The sequence below is a fragment of the Oncorhynchus keta genome, chromosome 19 (genome assembly GCF_023373465.1).
Source record: "Oncorhynchus keta strain PuntledgeMale-10-30-2019 chromosome 19, Oket_V2, whole genome shotgun sequence".
In the NCBI taxonomy this organism is placed as follows: domain Eukaryota; kingdom Metazoa; phylum Chordata; class Actinopteri; order Salmoniformes; family Salmonidae; genus Oncorhynchus; species Oncorhynchus keta.
This window is the reverse complement of record NC_068439.1, coordinates 60,903,939-60,919,200: the sequence shown is the minus strand read 5'-3', so window position 1 is coordinate 60,919,200 and position 15,262 is coordinate 60,903,939. Positions and strand designations below refer to the sequence as shown.

General features: G+C 43.3%; 1 protein-coding gene across 4 annotated transcripts in view; it reads right to left on the bottom strand.

Moving 5' to 3' along the window:
* The window catches only part of LOC118380067 (nuclear receptor coactivator 1-like), a 170,972-nt gene that overhangs the window by 146,360 nt on the left and 9,350 nt on the right, over positions 1-15,262 (bottom strand). For all 4 annotated transcript variants that reach the window (XM_052470959.1, XM_052470960.1, XM_052470956.1 and 1 more), the window contains exon 2: positions 9,748-9,925. The gene's annotated coding sequence lies outside the window, so the exon portion shown is untranslated. The remainder of the gene's footprint in view (positions 1-9,747; positions 9,926-15,262) is intronic.

Sequence of the window (15,262 nt, the reverse complement as noted above, 5' to 3'; positions counted from 1 at the left end):
GGTATCATGCTATTTTAACCCTCAACAGTAGCCTAAAATTTACATACTGTAAATGATTCCGTCGATTTCATTGCGTAGTGCAATACAGTAGATAAGAGGCTGGGTCAGATTTCACGTTCCCATGGCAACAACTGAGGAACTGTTAACTACTGAAACACAGCTAATCTTTAAGCACAGACAGGTGAGGGGGAGAGAGGGTGACGCCTTGTAAAGGGAGGGGGGTTAAGTCAGTGTGTTTCTTTTTTATACCAGTTTTGATTAAACTTCTGTTGAGAAAGAACTATGCAGTTCAAACTCCATGTATAATCCCTTTCGGGAGGAATCGGTGCCTCAGTCTAGGGCATTTCAGACAGTTGTTAGGGCACCGTTTTACTGAAGAATGGGTATCTTTTTATGATTGTGTTATGCTTTTAATGTATTGTTGTGTATAATACATGTATATTTGAATGTGCATATGAATGTGTAGTTTAATGTGTTCATTGTATTTTGATGTTTATTGTGGCGCTATACAGGTCTCATCTGGAAAAGAGACCTTGGTCTCAGCATTGACTCTCCCTGTCAAAATGGTTCAATACAAATAAATAAAAGAAGCAGTATTCTCCAAACGGAAACAAATGTCACAATGCTGGTTTGGTTTCCCAGTGCCAGAGTATGTTATGGAGCATTTGACTCCTATCAGTATATCATGGGTTGGTGATGCCTTGCTACGGTAAATGTGATTACGTGGCAGGCAGCAGCATATGGATAGATACATGCTGCAGAGACCTAGCAGTGTTGTGCAAGGACAACAACCCCTCCCTCAACGTGGGCAAGACAAAGGAGCTTATCGTGGACTACAGGAAATGGAGGACCGTACATGCCCTCATTCACATCGACGGGGTTGTAGTTCAGCGGGTCGAGAGCTTCAAGTTCCTCGGTGTCCACATCGCTAGGGACCTATCATGGTCCAAACACACCAACACAGTCGGGAAGAGGGCTAGACAACGCATCTTCCCCCTCAGGAGGCTGAAAAAATTTGTCATTGGCATTTCGATTCTCAAAGTTCTACAGCTGCACCATTGAGAGCATCTTGACTGGCTGCATCACCGCTTGGTATGGCAACTGCTCGGCATCCAGCCGCAAGGTGCGACAGAGGGTAGTGCGTAGGGCCCAGTTAGGGCTGTGGCCGTCATAACATTTTGTCAGACGGTTATCGTCATACCAAAGACTGCCGTTCTCACAGTAATTGACCGTTAATGAACATCAACACGTTTAGCATCTCAAGGCCTCCACACACACACACAAGCCGCTGATGTGAACCTTTGGAACATCTACATTTAAAAATGGCTAATAAATCATTTAATATACACCATCACTATAAACCCATTCTTTATATTAGGCAGGTCTAAATAAACATTATGTGATGATGAAAAAGTATTTCAGGAGAACAGTATGAGTTGGCCTACTGTATACCGATGTTATCTGGCTATGCTCCATGTTATATAGGCTCTAGACTTGTTCATTTAGCTGACAAGATATGCGTATAAGTACCGTGTCATTATTTTATATGATTTTACAGTAAGAAAAATATAATTGAACTTACCTGAATGAACTAGAAAGGATATTTTTCCCATTACAGAACGAGTGCACATATGAGGTGGCTATATTTAGCATAAAAGTGATCATTTGAAACAGGTCCAATATGCTAGATTTAGAGTTATTTGGCAACTTTCGTTGTGAATGATACAAACCTTAGAATGTTTGAGAAATCAAAGCAGATATGGGCTGTATGGTGTGATAATAGGCTATTGATGATTCCTTGTCTCAGGCTGCACAAGCTGTTCTCTCATCAAATGATTATTCTCAATTGAATCTCGTCTTTACTAATATGTAAACATTTGTTTAGATTGGCCCATTATCAAATGGGCAGGAACAGGGGCAGGAATAAAGATACATGTCATCTGTATGCACTCGAATAGCGAACACATGCTTTCGGTTTTATACGGGAACATGTGCTTGATATGAGCAGATGAGCACTTACTCCACTCCACACATCAACCACTGTATGAGGACCATGCTCTCACTCCCTGACAGGTGATATTACACCCAAACTCTGTATGTCATTGGCCCTCCAACCTTGTTCCTGCAGCTACCCATTGCTTCATTTAGAAAAACAAGTGAAATCTGTTGGGGAACATTGATAGTAACATGTTTTCAAAAACAAAACATGTTTCACTAAACGGTTAACAGCCCATCTGTGTGATCGTTAAAGGACTGAAGGAGAGAGAGGAGATGGAAACGCATGGTGGTGAGATATTCCAAATAGCTAATGTGTCAGCAAATTAATTATGAAAATATTTTTAAAATCCCTATTCAAAATCAAATACAAATTCACTAATTGTAGGCTATCAATAAACCAACAGCATCGCCTAGGGGCTATACATTCTCTCCCAGATTCATGGATATATATTTTGGAGTGTCGCATAAGGTAACCAAGTCCATTATGCATAATACAGTCCACACTCAAAGACGATTACTCTAGCTTGTTTAATTTTGGAGTATAGGCTAAGACCAATTATGTACCAAAGACATCTTACATTTGTTTTAGTTTGATGTTTTTCTGCCAAGCGTAATATGCGGCAGACTATGTATTGTATAATGGCACAATCACAATTTTAATTCAGGGTTGTTTTTCTGGGCTTGGGCTCATAAGCCTATGCATAAACTCAAATATGTGTATGGGTGCTTTGAAACCACAACAACCATGCTTTACACTGTTTCAACCTGTTGCTGAACTTCTTTCTTCAAATTGATCAGTCACAGTGAGGTGAGTTTTAAAAGCGTGATTTACGATAGCATTTGCATTGCTGTCAGGGTGGTTGAGTGACAATAGAACCCTGAGTACAGACCATTAGCACCTGATGGAGGGACAATAGATCCCTGAGTACCAGACCATTAGGACCTGGGGGGGGGGGTCAAAAGAGCGCCCTGAGTACCAGGCCATTAGGACCTGATGGAGGGACAATAGAACCCTGAGTACCAGGCCATTAGGACCTGATGGAGGGACAATATAACCCTTAGTACAAGGCCATTAGGATCTAATGGTCATTAGCAAGTTGGCTACTACCAACGCATGTCCAGAGTGCATAAATCCATGTGACTCAAGAGTCACATGGAAATTTACATGACTCATGACTGCCAATGTGGCGGTAATACGGTCACCGCAACAGCCCTAGGTGCATCACTGGGGTCAACCTCCCTGCCTTCCAGAACCTCTATACCAGGCGGTGTCAGAGGAAGGACCTAAGAATTGTCAAAGACTCCAGCCACCCAAGTCATAGACTGTTCTCTCTGCTACCGCACAGCAAACGGTACTGGAGTGCTAAGTCTGGGACCAAAAAGCTCCTGAACAGCTTCCAAGCCATAAGACTGCTAAATAGTTCACCAAATAGCTACCGGAACTATCTGCATTGACCCTTTTAGCACAAACTCTTTTTGACTATGCAAACACACTGGATTCTACCCACACTCACATATATTGACACTCCAACACACACACACGCTGCTGCTACGGTCTATTAGCTATCCTGTTGCCTAGTCACTTTACCCATACCTATATGTACATATCTACCTCAATGTACACGTACCCCTGCACCTGGTACCTCGTATATATCGCCACGCTATCATTGCTCATTTTGTATTTATTCCTTTGTGTTTATACACTGACCAATAACATGACACGCATCATGCAACAGTTCATATAAGGAAATCAGTCCATTAAAATAAATTCATTATGGATTTAACATGACTGGGAATACAGATATTCATCTGTTTGGTCACATAACTTTTTCAAAGGGTCAAATCAAATCACATTTTATTTGTCACATACACATGGTTAGCAGATGTTAATGCGAGTGTAGCGAAATGCTTGTGCTTCTAGTTCCGACAATGCAGTGATAACCAACAAGTAATCTAACTAACAATTCCAAAACTACTGTCTTATACACAGTGTAAGGGGATAAAGAATATGTACATAAGGATATATGAATGAGTGATGGTACAGAGCAGCATACAGTAGATGGTATCGAGTACAGTATATACATATGAGATGAGTATGTAGACAAAGTAAACAAAGTGGCATAGTTAAAGTGGCTAGTGATACATGTATTACATAAGGATGCAGTCGATGATGTAGAGTACAGTATATACGTATGCATATGAGATGAATAATGTAGGGTAAGTAACATTATATAAGGTAGCATTGTTTAAAGTGGCTAGTGATATATTTACATCATTTCCCATCAATGCCCATTATTAAAGTGGCTGGAGTTGGGTCAGTGGCAATGACAGTGTGTTGGCAGCAGCCACTCAATGTTAGTGGTGGCTGTTTAACAGTCTGATGGCCTTGAGATAGAAGCTGTTTTTCAGTCTCTCGGTCCCAGCTTTGATGCACCTGTACTGACCTCGCCTTCTGGATGATAGCGGGGTGAACAGGCAGTGGTTCGGGTGGTTGATGTCCTTGATGATCTTTATGGCCTTCCTGTAACATCGGGTGGTGTAGGTGTCCTGGAGGGCAGGTAGTTTGCCCCCGGTGATGCGTTGTGCAGACCTCACTACCCTCTGGAGAGCCTTACGGTTGAGGGCGGAGCAGTTGCCGTACCAGGCGGTGATACAGCCCGCCAGGATGCTCTCGATTGTGCATCTGTAGAAGTCTGTGAGTGCTTTTGGTGACAAGCCGAATTTCTTCAGCCTCCTGAGGTTGAAGAGGCGCTGCTGCGCCTTCTTCACGACGCTGTCAGTGTGAGTGGACCAATTCAGTTTGTCTGTGATGTGTATGCCGAGGAACTTAAAACTTGCTACCCTCTCCACTACTGTTCCATCGATGTGGATAGGGGGTGTTCCCCTGCTGTTTCCTGAAGTCCACAATCATCTCCTTAGTTTTGTTGACGTTGAGTGTGAGGTTATTTTCCTGACACCACACTCCGAGGGCCCTCACCTCCTCCCTGTAGGCCGTCTCGTCGTTGTTGGTAATCAAGCCTACCACTGTTGTGTCGTCCGCAAACTTGATGATTGAGTTGGAGGCGTGCGTGGCCACGCAGTCGTGGGTGAACAGGGAGTACAGGAGAGGGCTCAGAACGCACCCTTGTGGGGCCCCCGTGTTGAGGATCAGCGGGGAGGAGATGTTGTTGCCTACCCTCACCACCTGGGGGCGGCCCGTCAGGAAGTCCAGTACCCAGTTGCACAGGGCAGGGTCGAGACAAAGGGTCTCGAGCTTGATGACGAGCTTGGAGGGTACTATGGTGTTGAATGCCGAGCTGTAGTCGATGAACAGCATTCTCACATAGGTATTCCTCTTGTCCAGGTGGGTTAGGGCAGTGTGCAGTGTGGTTGAGATTGCATCGTCTGTGGACCTATTTGGGCGGTAAGCATTGGAGTGGGTCTAGGGTATCAGGTAGGGTGGAGGTGATATGGTCCTTGACTAGTCTCTCAAAGCACTTCATGATGACGGAAGTGAGTGCTACGGGGCGGTAGTCGTTTAGCTCAGTTACCTTAGCTTTCTTGGGAACAGGAACAATGGTGGCCCTCTTGAAGCATGTGGGAACAGCAGACTGGTATAGGGATTGATTGAATATGTCCGTAAACACACCGGCCAGCTGGTCTGCGCATGCTCTGAGGGCGCGGCTGGGGATGCCGTCTGGGCCTGCAGCCTTGCGAGGGTTAACACGTTTAAATGTCTTACTCACCTCGGCTGCAGTGAAGGAGAGACCGCATGTTTTCGTTGCAGGCAGTGTCAGTGGCACTGTATTGTCCTCAAAGCGGGCAAAAAAGTTATTTAGTCTGCCTGGGAGCAAGACATCCTGGTCCGTGACTGGGCTGGGTTTCTTCTTGTAGTCCATGATTGACTGTAGACCCTGCCACATGCCTCTTGTGTCTGAGCCGTTGAATTGAGATTCTACTTTGTCTCTGTACTGACGCTTAGCTTGTTTAATAGCCTTGCGGAGGGAATAGCTGCACTGTTTGTAACCGGTCATGTTGCCAGACACCTTGCCCTGATTAAAAGCAGTGGTTCGCGCTTTCAGTTTCACGCGAATGCTGCAATCAATCCACGGTTTCTGGTTAGGGAATGTTTTTATCGTTGCTATGGGAATGACATCTTCGACGCACGTTCTAATGAACTCGCACACCGAATCAGCGTATTCGTCAATAGGGGTGTGGATCAGAAAACCAGCCAGTATCTGTGTGGATCAGAAAACCAGCCAGTATCTGGTGTGACCATCTGCCTCATGCAGCGTGACACATCTCCATCGCAAAGAGTTGATCAGCCTGTGGAATGCTGTCCCACTCCTCTTCAATGGCTGTGAGAAGCTGCTGGATATCGCAGGGAACTGGAACACACTGTTGTACATGTCAATCCAGAGCATCCCAAACAAGCTCAATGGGTGACATGTCTGGTGAGTATGCAGGCCATGGAAGAACTCAGAACATTTTCAGCATCCAGGAATTGTGTACAGATCCTTGCGACATGGGGCATTGCATTATAGAGGTTGACCGATTAATTGGTATGTACGATTAATTAGGGCCGACTTCAAGTTTTCATAACAATCGGTAATCGGCATTTTTGGATGCCGTTTATGGCCAATTATATTGCACTCCACAAAGAGACTGCGTGGCAAGCTGATCCCCTGTTGCGGGAGTGCAGCAAGGAGCCAAGGTAAGTTGCTAGCTAGCATTAAACTTATCTTATAAAAACAATCAATCTTAACATAATCACAAGTTAACTACACATGGTTGATGATATTATTAGTTTATCTAGCTTGTCCTGCAGTGCAAATAATCAATGTGGTGCCTGTTAATTTATCATCGAATCACAGCCTACTTCGCCAAACGGGTGATGATTTAACAAGCACATTCGCAAAAAAAAACACTGTCATTGCACCAATGTACCTAACCATAAACATCAATGCTTTTCTTAAAATAATTACATAAGTATAATTTTTTTAAACCTGCATATTTAGTTTTTAAAAAATCATGTTAGCAGGCAATATTAACTAGGAAAATTGTGTCACTTCTCTTGCGTTCTGTGCAAGCAGTCAGGGTATATGCAGCAGTTTGGGCCGCCTGGCTCGTTGCGAACTGTGTGAAGACCATTTCTTCCTAACAAAGACCGTAATTAATTTGCCAGAATTTTACATAACTATGTCATAACATTGAAGGTTGTGCAATATAACTGGAGTATTTAGACTTATGGATGCCACCCATTAGATAAAATACGTAACGGTTTCGTATTTCACTGAAAAAAATAAACGTTTTGTTTGAGATGATAGTTTCTGGATTTGACCATATTAAAAAAGGCTCGTATTTCTGCGTGTTATTATATTATAATTAAGTCTATGATTTGATAGAGCAGTCTGACTGAACGGTGGAAGGCAGCAGCAGGATCGTAAGCATTCATTCAAACAATACGTTCCTGTGTTTGCCAGCAGCTCTTCGCAAAGCTTGAAGCACAGCACTGTTTATGACTTCAAGCCTATCAACTCCCGAGATTAGGCTGGCAATACTAAAGTGCCTATAAGACCATCCAATAGTCAAATGTATATGAAATACAAATGGTATAGAGAGAAATAGTCCTATAGTTCCTATAATAACAACAACCTAAAACTTCTTCAATGGGAATATTGAAGACTCATGTTAAAAGGAACCACCAGTTTTCATGTTCTGGGCAAGAAACTTAAACTTGAGCTTTTTTTACATGGCACATATTGCACACATTTTACTTTCTTCTCCAACACTGTGTTTTTGCATTATTTAAACCAAATTGGACATGTTTCATTATTTATTTGATATAAAATTTGATTTGATTTGATTTAAAATATTTTTATTTATGTATTATATTACGTTAAAATAAAATTGTTAATTCAGTATTGTTGTAATTGCCATTATTACAAATAAATAAAATAAAAAACTTATTTTTGGGTCCTCCAATAAATCGGGATCGACGTTGAAAAATCGTAAAAAAAAAAAAAAAATTGGTCGACCTCTAGTGCATTATCATGCCGAAACATGACGTGATGGCGGTGGATGAATGGCACGACAATGGGCCTCAGGATCTCATCACGGTATCTCTGTGCATTCAAATTGCCATCGATAAAAAGTAATTGTGTTCATTGTAGGTACCTTATGCCTGCCCATACCATAACCCCACCATGGGGCACTCCGTTCATAAAGGTGCAAACGATCCCGCAGCTGAAGTAGCCAGATGTGGAGGTCCTGTGCTGCCGTGGTTACACATGGTCTGCAGTTGTGAGGCCGGTTGGATGCACTGACAAATTCTCTAAAACCACATTGGAGGCAGCGTATGGTAGAGAAATTAGAATTCAATTGTCTAGCAACAGCTCGTGGACATTCCTGCAGTCAGCATGCCAACTGCACGTTCCCTCAAAACATCTGTGGCATTGGGCTGTGTGACAACTGCACATTTTAGAGTGGCCTTTTATTGTCCCCATCACAAGGTGCACCTGTGTAAAGAGGATGCTGTTCAATCAGCTTTTTGATATGCCACACCTGTCAGGTGGATGGATTATTTTGGCAAAGGAGAAAAGCTCACTAACAGGCATGCAAACAAATTTGTGCCCAACATTTTTGAGAAATAAGCTTTTTGTCCATAAGGAACAATTCTGGGATCTTTTATTTCAGCTCATGAAACATGGGACCAACACTTGACATGTTGCATTTGTATTATTGGTCAGTATGTTTTTTCTATTATTACTATTTTTATTGTATTCTGCATTGTTGGGAAGGGCCTTAAGTAAGCATTTCACTGTTAGCCTACACCTATTCCTTATGCAGTATGTGACAATTAAAATGTTATTGATCGATTGATTTGACCGGTCTCGTGTCCCCCTCACTGATCTGAAAGGACTGTCTACCAAGGTGTAAACAATATAATAGTGAGTACGTCAGTGTAAAGTCAAGTTTCTGCCATATTATTCCATCAACTTTCTGATCAGTGACAGAAAAAACAGATCATAGCGATGGCATTTTGAAGTATTGATATTTACTCTTTCATGGCACTGTAGGGGGAGAGTTTGAAGAGGGGGTAGATGAATAAAGTAATTGAGCAATCAATCCAATTTCCTTCTTATATATTTACGAATTAACCTGGCCTATATGGCCCTTTTCTTCACGCATGGATGTGCGCTCCTTTTGGATGCAGAAAGCAGGAAGTTACCAATCGTCAGTGAGCACCACGAAGAAACATTCATAGGTTGTTGTAACCGGAGCCATATATTTGAGTCGTCATACAATACACTTGCAATGTTGTTTTAAAACAGTCGCTAAGATTAATTTGGTCGTGGTCTTTGCAAAATACCTATTTTTGATGCAGCAGTCGTTAGCTAGAATTCTAACGCTCATTGACATAGGCTAATAGCAAAGCTAGTCAAAGAGCCATTTTACTGGTTGAAGTCTTTAAAAAAAAAGTATAATACAGTTGATTTATGATGACAAACATACTAAGCAGGACATTCATATGAGCATTAAAATCCAATTGCAATCTAAAAGTAGTGTGAAATGCACTCATTAGCAACCTGTAAATGGAGGCTATTTTTTTAGAACTCCCGTGTCCAGCAACCAAATTGTGCGCATCGCAAGTTAAGGGGACAGGCAAGGAACCCCACCTTTGAAGCAAGAAACATAGACAGCAACCAGGGAATGCACTTGGGGTAAGTACAGTATATATAAAAAGGGGAAGACGGGGTCCACACATACTTGATCTAGGGCTCCAGAGGGTGACTCATGGGGGGGCTGCTGTGGCGGTGGTCCTCTGCTCTGATGGGGGTCTTGGTGTGGCGGGCTGGCTGGCAGGATCCAGGAAAGGGGGCTACGGCGCCATGGCCTCCCCGTTATGTAGCACCATCCCACTTGGGGAGGGGCGAGCGAGCTGGACCTGAAAGAGAAACTTCAGTGTTTACTGGAGGCCAATCTGGGACACCAAAATGTACATTTAAGCTATATCAGTTCATTTTAAACAAGGCAAAAGAGAAGCTATATCAATTTAAAACACCATTAGAATGTTGTTCAGACTTATTACAGCTTGTGTGTCAAAAGATGTTAGGGTCACCTCAATACTATGCAATTAGGCCTACTAAATGACCAAGTAACAACTTAATATAATGTTGTTACTAGAGTAACACAGTGTAACAGTAACTTTGATAAATATGAGAACTATGGTTTCAAATCGATCTCTAAAGTCGAGCCCTCGCGAGATGGCGCTGTTGAGCAAGATGAAACAATTGAGTAAGTGCAGAGGATGGGTCCAGCAAGCACAAAAGCCAGTAGATAGCGCATAATGTGGTGGAGCAAGCATAGGATGGGTCCCACGAACGCAGAGACAGCAGAGGACGTGCAGAGACAGCAGAGGACGCGCAAATACAACTTTTAAACTAGAGTTGAAAGTGTGCCTTTGAGCGAGCAGAACATCATTACAGCACGCAAAATATGAATTAGAGAGCAGAGATTTTTGTTTTATTGAGATACTTACTACATGTCAAGACTTTGAAGTTACTGTGCTCACAAATACACAGCATCCCCACATGTATTTCTGCTCACTGGCAAGTCTACTCTCGCTCCGGCGCTCGATGTTGCCAGTCCTGACAACCCACATTGCGCACACCTGCTCCCCATCGTTAAGCACACCTGGACTTCATCACCACTCTGATTACTCTCCCTTCATAAAGACCCCTGTAGCCTCAGTAATCGGGCAGTATTTGTTTTGGTTACGTTCAGTACACTTCTCGTGTTTTGTATTATCTTCATGATTATTATTAAACTCACCTTCTGCACCTGTTTCCTGAATCCCTGCATATACGTTACAGAATACTGCCACTTCAAAAAATGGAAGCAGCAGAAGATAAGGACGTCTCCCAGACGGTCGACGAACAAGGACATCTAATCCGCAAACACCATGATCAGCTGGCACAACTATGAATGAGGGCTACAGCCATCTGGGAGAGAGGAGAGGAATGGATGGGTTCCTACGAGAGGTTCATGGCTCTGTTCAGGGCGGTCTTCGACCATCCACCGGAGGGCAGACATGGAGGTGAGCGACTACTCCAACTCCGGCAGGGTGCCCAGACCGTTGCGGAGTATGCCTTCACCTTCAGGACCGTGGCAGCCTCCAGCGGATGGAATAAGCCGGCGTTCCGGACCCTATTTCAAAGAGGACTGCACGAGGATGTCCAGACAGAGTCGGCGTGCCGAGACAACTTTTCCCTGGCCGCACTCATCGCAGTGGCTCCCCTCACACTCTTTTGGACGTCCTGGGGCAGATCCTGAACACATGAAGATAGGGGTTACACACCTCTCCGCCGGCCGCAGAGCGACATGTTTTGTACATCCCAATCCGAAGTCCACTGGGGCAGAGGGACAGCCCCGTGATCATCAGTCTCACAGAGTAACATCATCGTTTCCCGCCAAACCCTCCCTGATTTCCATTTCACTGGCTGGCTGTCCCTCAGGTGTTGTTTCTACAGTTCTAGTGGACTCTGGTGCTGCAGGGAATTTTTTTGACCAGGCCTTAGTCTTTGTGCCTGCAGTGTAGCCTCTCTCTCCTCTCCTAGTCCTGGATCAGGGCTTGGATTAACAACCATTGGGATCCAGCACTATCACAGCACCACTCACCATGGGACCCATGCACCAAGAAATCCTTCCCTTCCTCATCATCACTGCTCCTGTACACAAAGTCATCCTCGGCTTTCCGTGGCTCCAAAGTCATGACCCCACCATCTCCTGGTCGAGGATGAAAATCACTGCCTCAGCATCCGGATGTTGGAGGACCTGCTTTCCATTACCTTGTGGATCCATGTCACTTGAGAGTCCTGCGAGTGTCCTCCAGCCTATCATGCCATCCTCCCATATCACTGGCCCTATGTTTTGGGATGTAGATGTGGACTAGAGATCGACTGATTAAATCGGAATGGTTTAATTTTTCATAACAATCGGAAATCCGTAATTTTGGACACCGATTTTGCCATTTCAAAAAAAAAAATTTGTACACCTTTATTCAATCATTATTTAAGTAGGCAAGTCAGTTAAGAACACATTCTTATTTTCAATGACGGCCTAGGAAGGGTGGGTTAACTGCCTTGTTCAGTGGCAGAACGACAGAGTTTTACCTTGTCAGCTCAGGGATTCAATCTTGCAACCTTACGGTTAACTAGTTCAACGCTCTAACCACCTGCCTCACGAGGAGCCCGCCTGTTACGCGAATGCAGTAAGAAGCCAAGGTAAGTTGCTAGCTAGCATTAAACTTAATCATAATCACTAGTTATAACTACACATGGTTGATGATATTACTAGTATATCTAGCGTGTCCTGCGTTGCATATAATCTATGCAGTGCGCATTTGCGAAAAAGGACTGTCGTTGCTCCAACGTGTACCTAACCAAACACCAATGCCTTTCTTAAAATCAATACACAGAAGTATATATTTTTAAACCTGCATATTTCGCTAAAAGAAATCCAGGTTAGCCAGCAATATTAACCAGGTGAAATTGTGTCACTTCTCTTGCTTTCATTGCACGCAGTCAGGGTATATGCAACAGTTTGGGCAGCCTGGCTCATTGCGAACTAATTTGCCAGAATTTTACGTAATTATTACATAATATTGAAGGTTGTACAATGTAACAGGAATATTTAGACTGATGGATGTTAGATAAAATACGGAACGGTTCCGTATATCACTGAAAGAAAACGTCTTGTCTTCGAGATGATCGTTTCCAAATTCGACCATATTAATGACCTACGGCTCGTATTTCTGTGTGTTATTATGTTATAATTAAGTCTATGATTTGATAGAGCAGTCTGACTGAGCGATGGTAGGCACCAGCAGGCTCATAAGCATTCATTCAAACGTTACTTTTGTGCGTTTTGCCAGCAGCTCTGCTGTTTATGACTTCAAGCCTATCAACTCCCGAGATTAGGCTGGTGTAACGATGTGATGTGAAATGGCTAGCTAGTTAGCGGGTGCACGCTATTAGCATTTCAAACGTCACTCGCTATGAGACCTGGCGTAGTTATTCCCCTTGCTCTGCCTGGGTAACGCTGCTTTGAGGGTGGCTGTTGTTGTTGTGTTCCTGGTTCGAGCCCAGGTAGGAGCGAGGAGAGGTACGGAAGCTATACTGTTACACTGGCAATACTAAAGTGCCTATAAGAACATCCAATAGTCAAAGGTATATGAAATACAAACCGTATAGGAATTATAGGACTATTTCTCTCCATCTTCTTACCTGGGTATATTGAAGACTCATGTTAAAAGGAACCACCAGCTTGCATATGTTCTCATGTTCTGAGCAAGGAACTTAAACGTTAGCTTTCTTACATGGCACATATTGCACTTTTACTTTGGCAACACTATGTTTTTGCATTATTTAAACCAAATTGAACATGTTTCATTATTTTTTTGAGACTAAATAGATTTTATTGATGTATTATATTAAGTTAAAATATGTGTTAATTGTTCATTGACTATTGTTGTAATTGTCATTATATATATATATATAAATAAAAAAATATATATATATATATAAAAAAATATACTGTAGTGTCCAAAACGGCTTTCAAGTCAGGCATTCCTTTGGCAGAAACAGCCTCTCTCGGTGGCTGTTCCACTGGATGTCACAATTTGTAAGTCGCTCTGGATAAGAGCGTCTGCTAAATGACTTAAATGCTAAAAATGCTTAAATGCTGCAGTGCGTTGTGAGAAACTTCTTGCACGCGCGTTACCACACCACTATGTCCCCGTCATGGCTTTTGCGTCATCAGAACAGATACCAACACATCTTGACCACCAAAGTCCATTTGATATCACAAAGCTGTCACGTCCTTAAAAAAATATCCTCTCATGTTGTCCTGGTTTGCAGAAGAGGATGCCTTCCTGAAATTGACCCTCCCTTAACATAGCAGACATACACCAGGAGCTGTGCCAGGAGCTGTGCCAGGCCCGCCCGTCTGCTGACTCATCTAGCTGTAACCCATATATTTCACTGGTTTGTATGCAAAGCAGTAATTGTTTCAAAACATCTCCTGCCATGTCACTGATGGGTCATGAAACAGTGGATTTTGCCATTTTTAAAGGTCTTCAAAAGCCAAGTTAACAAACAGATCAGCGACCATTTCGAATCCCATAACTACCTTTTCCGCTATGCAATCTGGTTTCTGAGCTGGTCATGGGAGCACCTCAGCCACACGGACTTTCAACTCCCTCCAAAGATTTTCTATGGGGTTGAGATCTGGAGACTGGCTAGGCCACTCCAGGACCTTGGAATGCTTCTTACGAAGCCACTCCTTCGTTGCCCGGGCAGTGTGTTTGGGATCATTGTCATGCTGAAAGACCCAGCCACGTTTCATCTTCAATGCCCTTGCTGATGGAAGGAGCTTTTCACTCAAAATCTCACAATACATGGCCCCATTCATTCTTTCCTTTACACGGATCAGTCGTCTTGGTCCCTTTGCAGAAAAACAGCCCCAAAGCATGATGTTTCCACCCCCATGCTTCACAGTAGGTATGGTGTTCTTTGGATGCAACTCAGCATTCTTTGTCCTCCAAACACGACGAGTTGCGTTTTTACCAAAAAGTTATATTTTGGTTTCATCTGACCATATGACATTCTCCCAATCTTCTTCTAGATCATCCAAATGCTCTCTAGCAAACTTCAGAAAGGCCTGGACATGTACTGGCTTAAGCAGGGGGACACGTCTGGCACTGCAGGATTTTAGTCCCTGGCGGCGTAGTGTGTTACTGATGGCAGGCTTTGTTACTTTGGTCCCAGCTCTCTGCAGGTCATTCACTAGGTCCTCCCGTGCGGTTCTAGGATTTTTGCTCACCGCTCTTGTGATCATTTTGACCTCACGGGGTGAGATCTTGCGTGGAGCCCCAGATCGAGGGAGATTATCAGTGGTCTTGCATGTCTTCCATTTCCTAATAATTGCTCCCACAGTTGATTTCTTCAAACCAAGCTGCTTACATATTGCAGATTCAGTCTTCCCAGCCTGGTGCAGGTCTACAATTTTGTTTCTGGTGTCCTTTGACAGCTCTTTGGTCTTGGCCATAGTGGAGTTTGGAGTGTGACTGTTTGAGGTTGTGGACAGGTGTATATTATACTGATAACAAGTTCAAACAGATGCCATTAATACAGGTAATGAGTGGAGGACTGTGGAGCCTCTTAAAGAAGAAGTTACAGGTCTGTGAGAGCCAGAAATCTTTGTCTGTCATATTTGAAGTGTA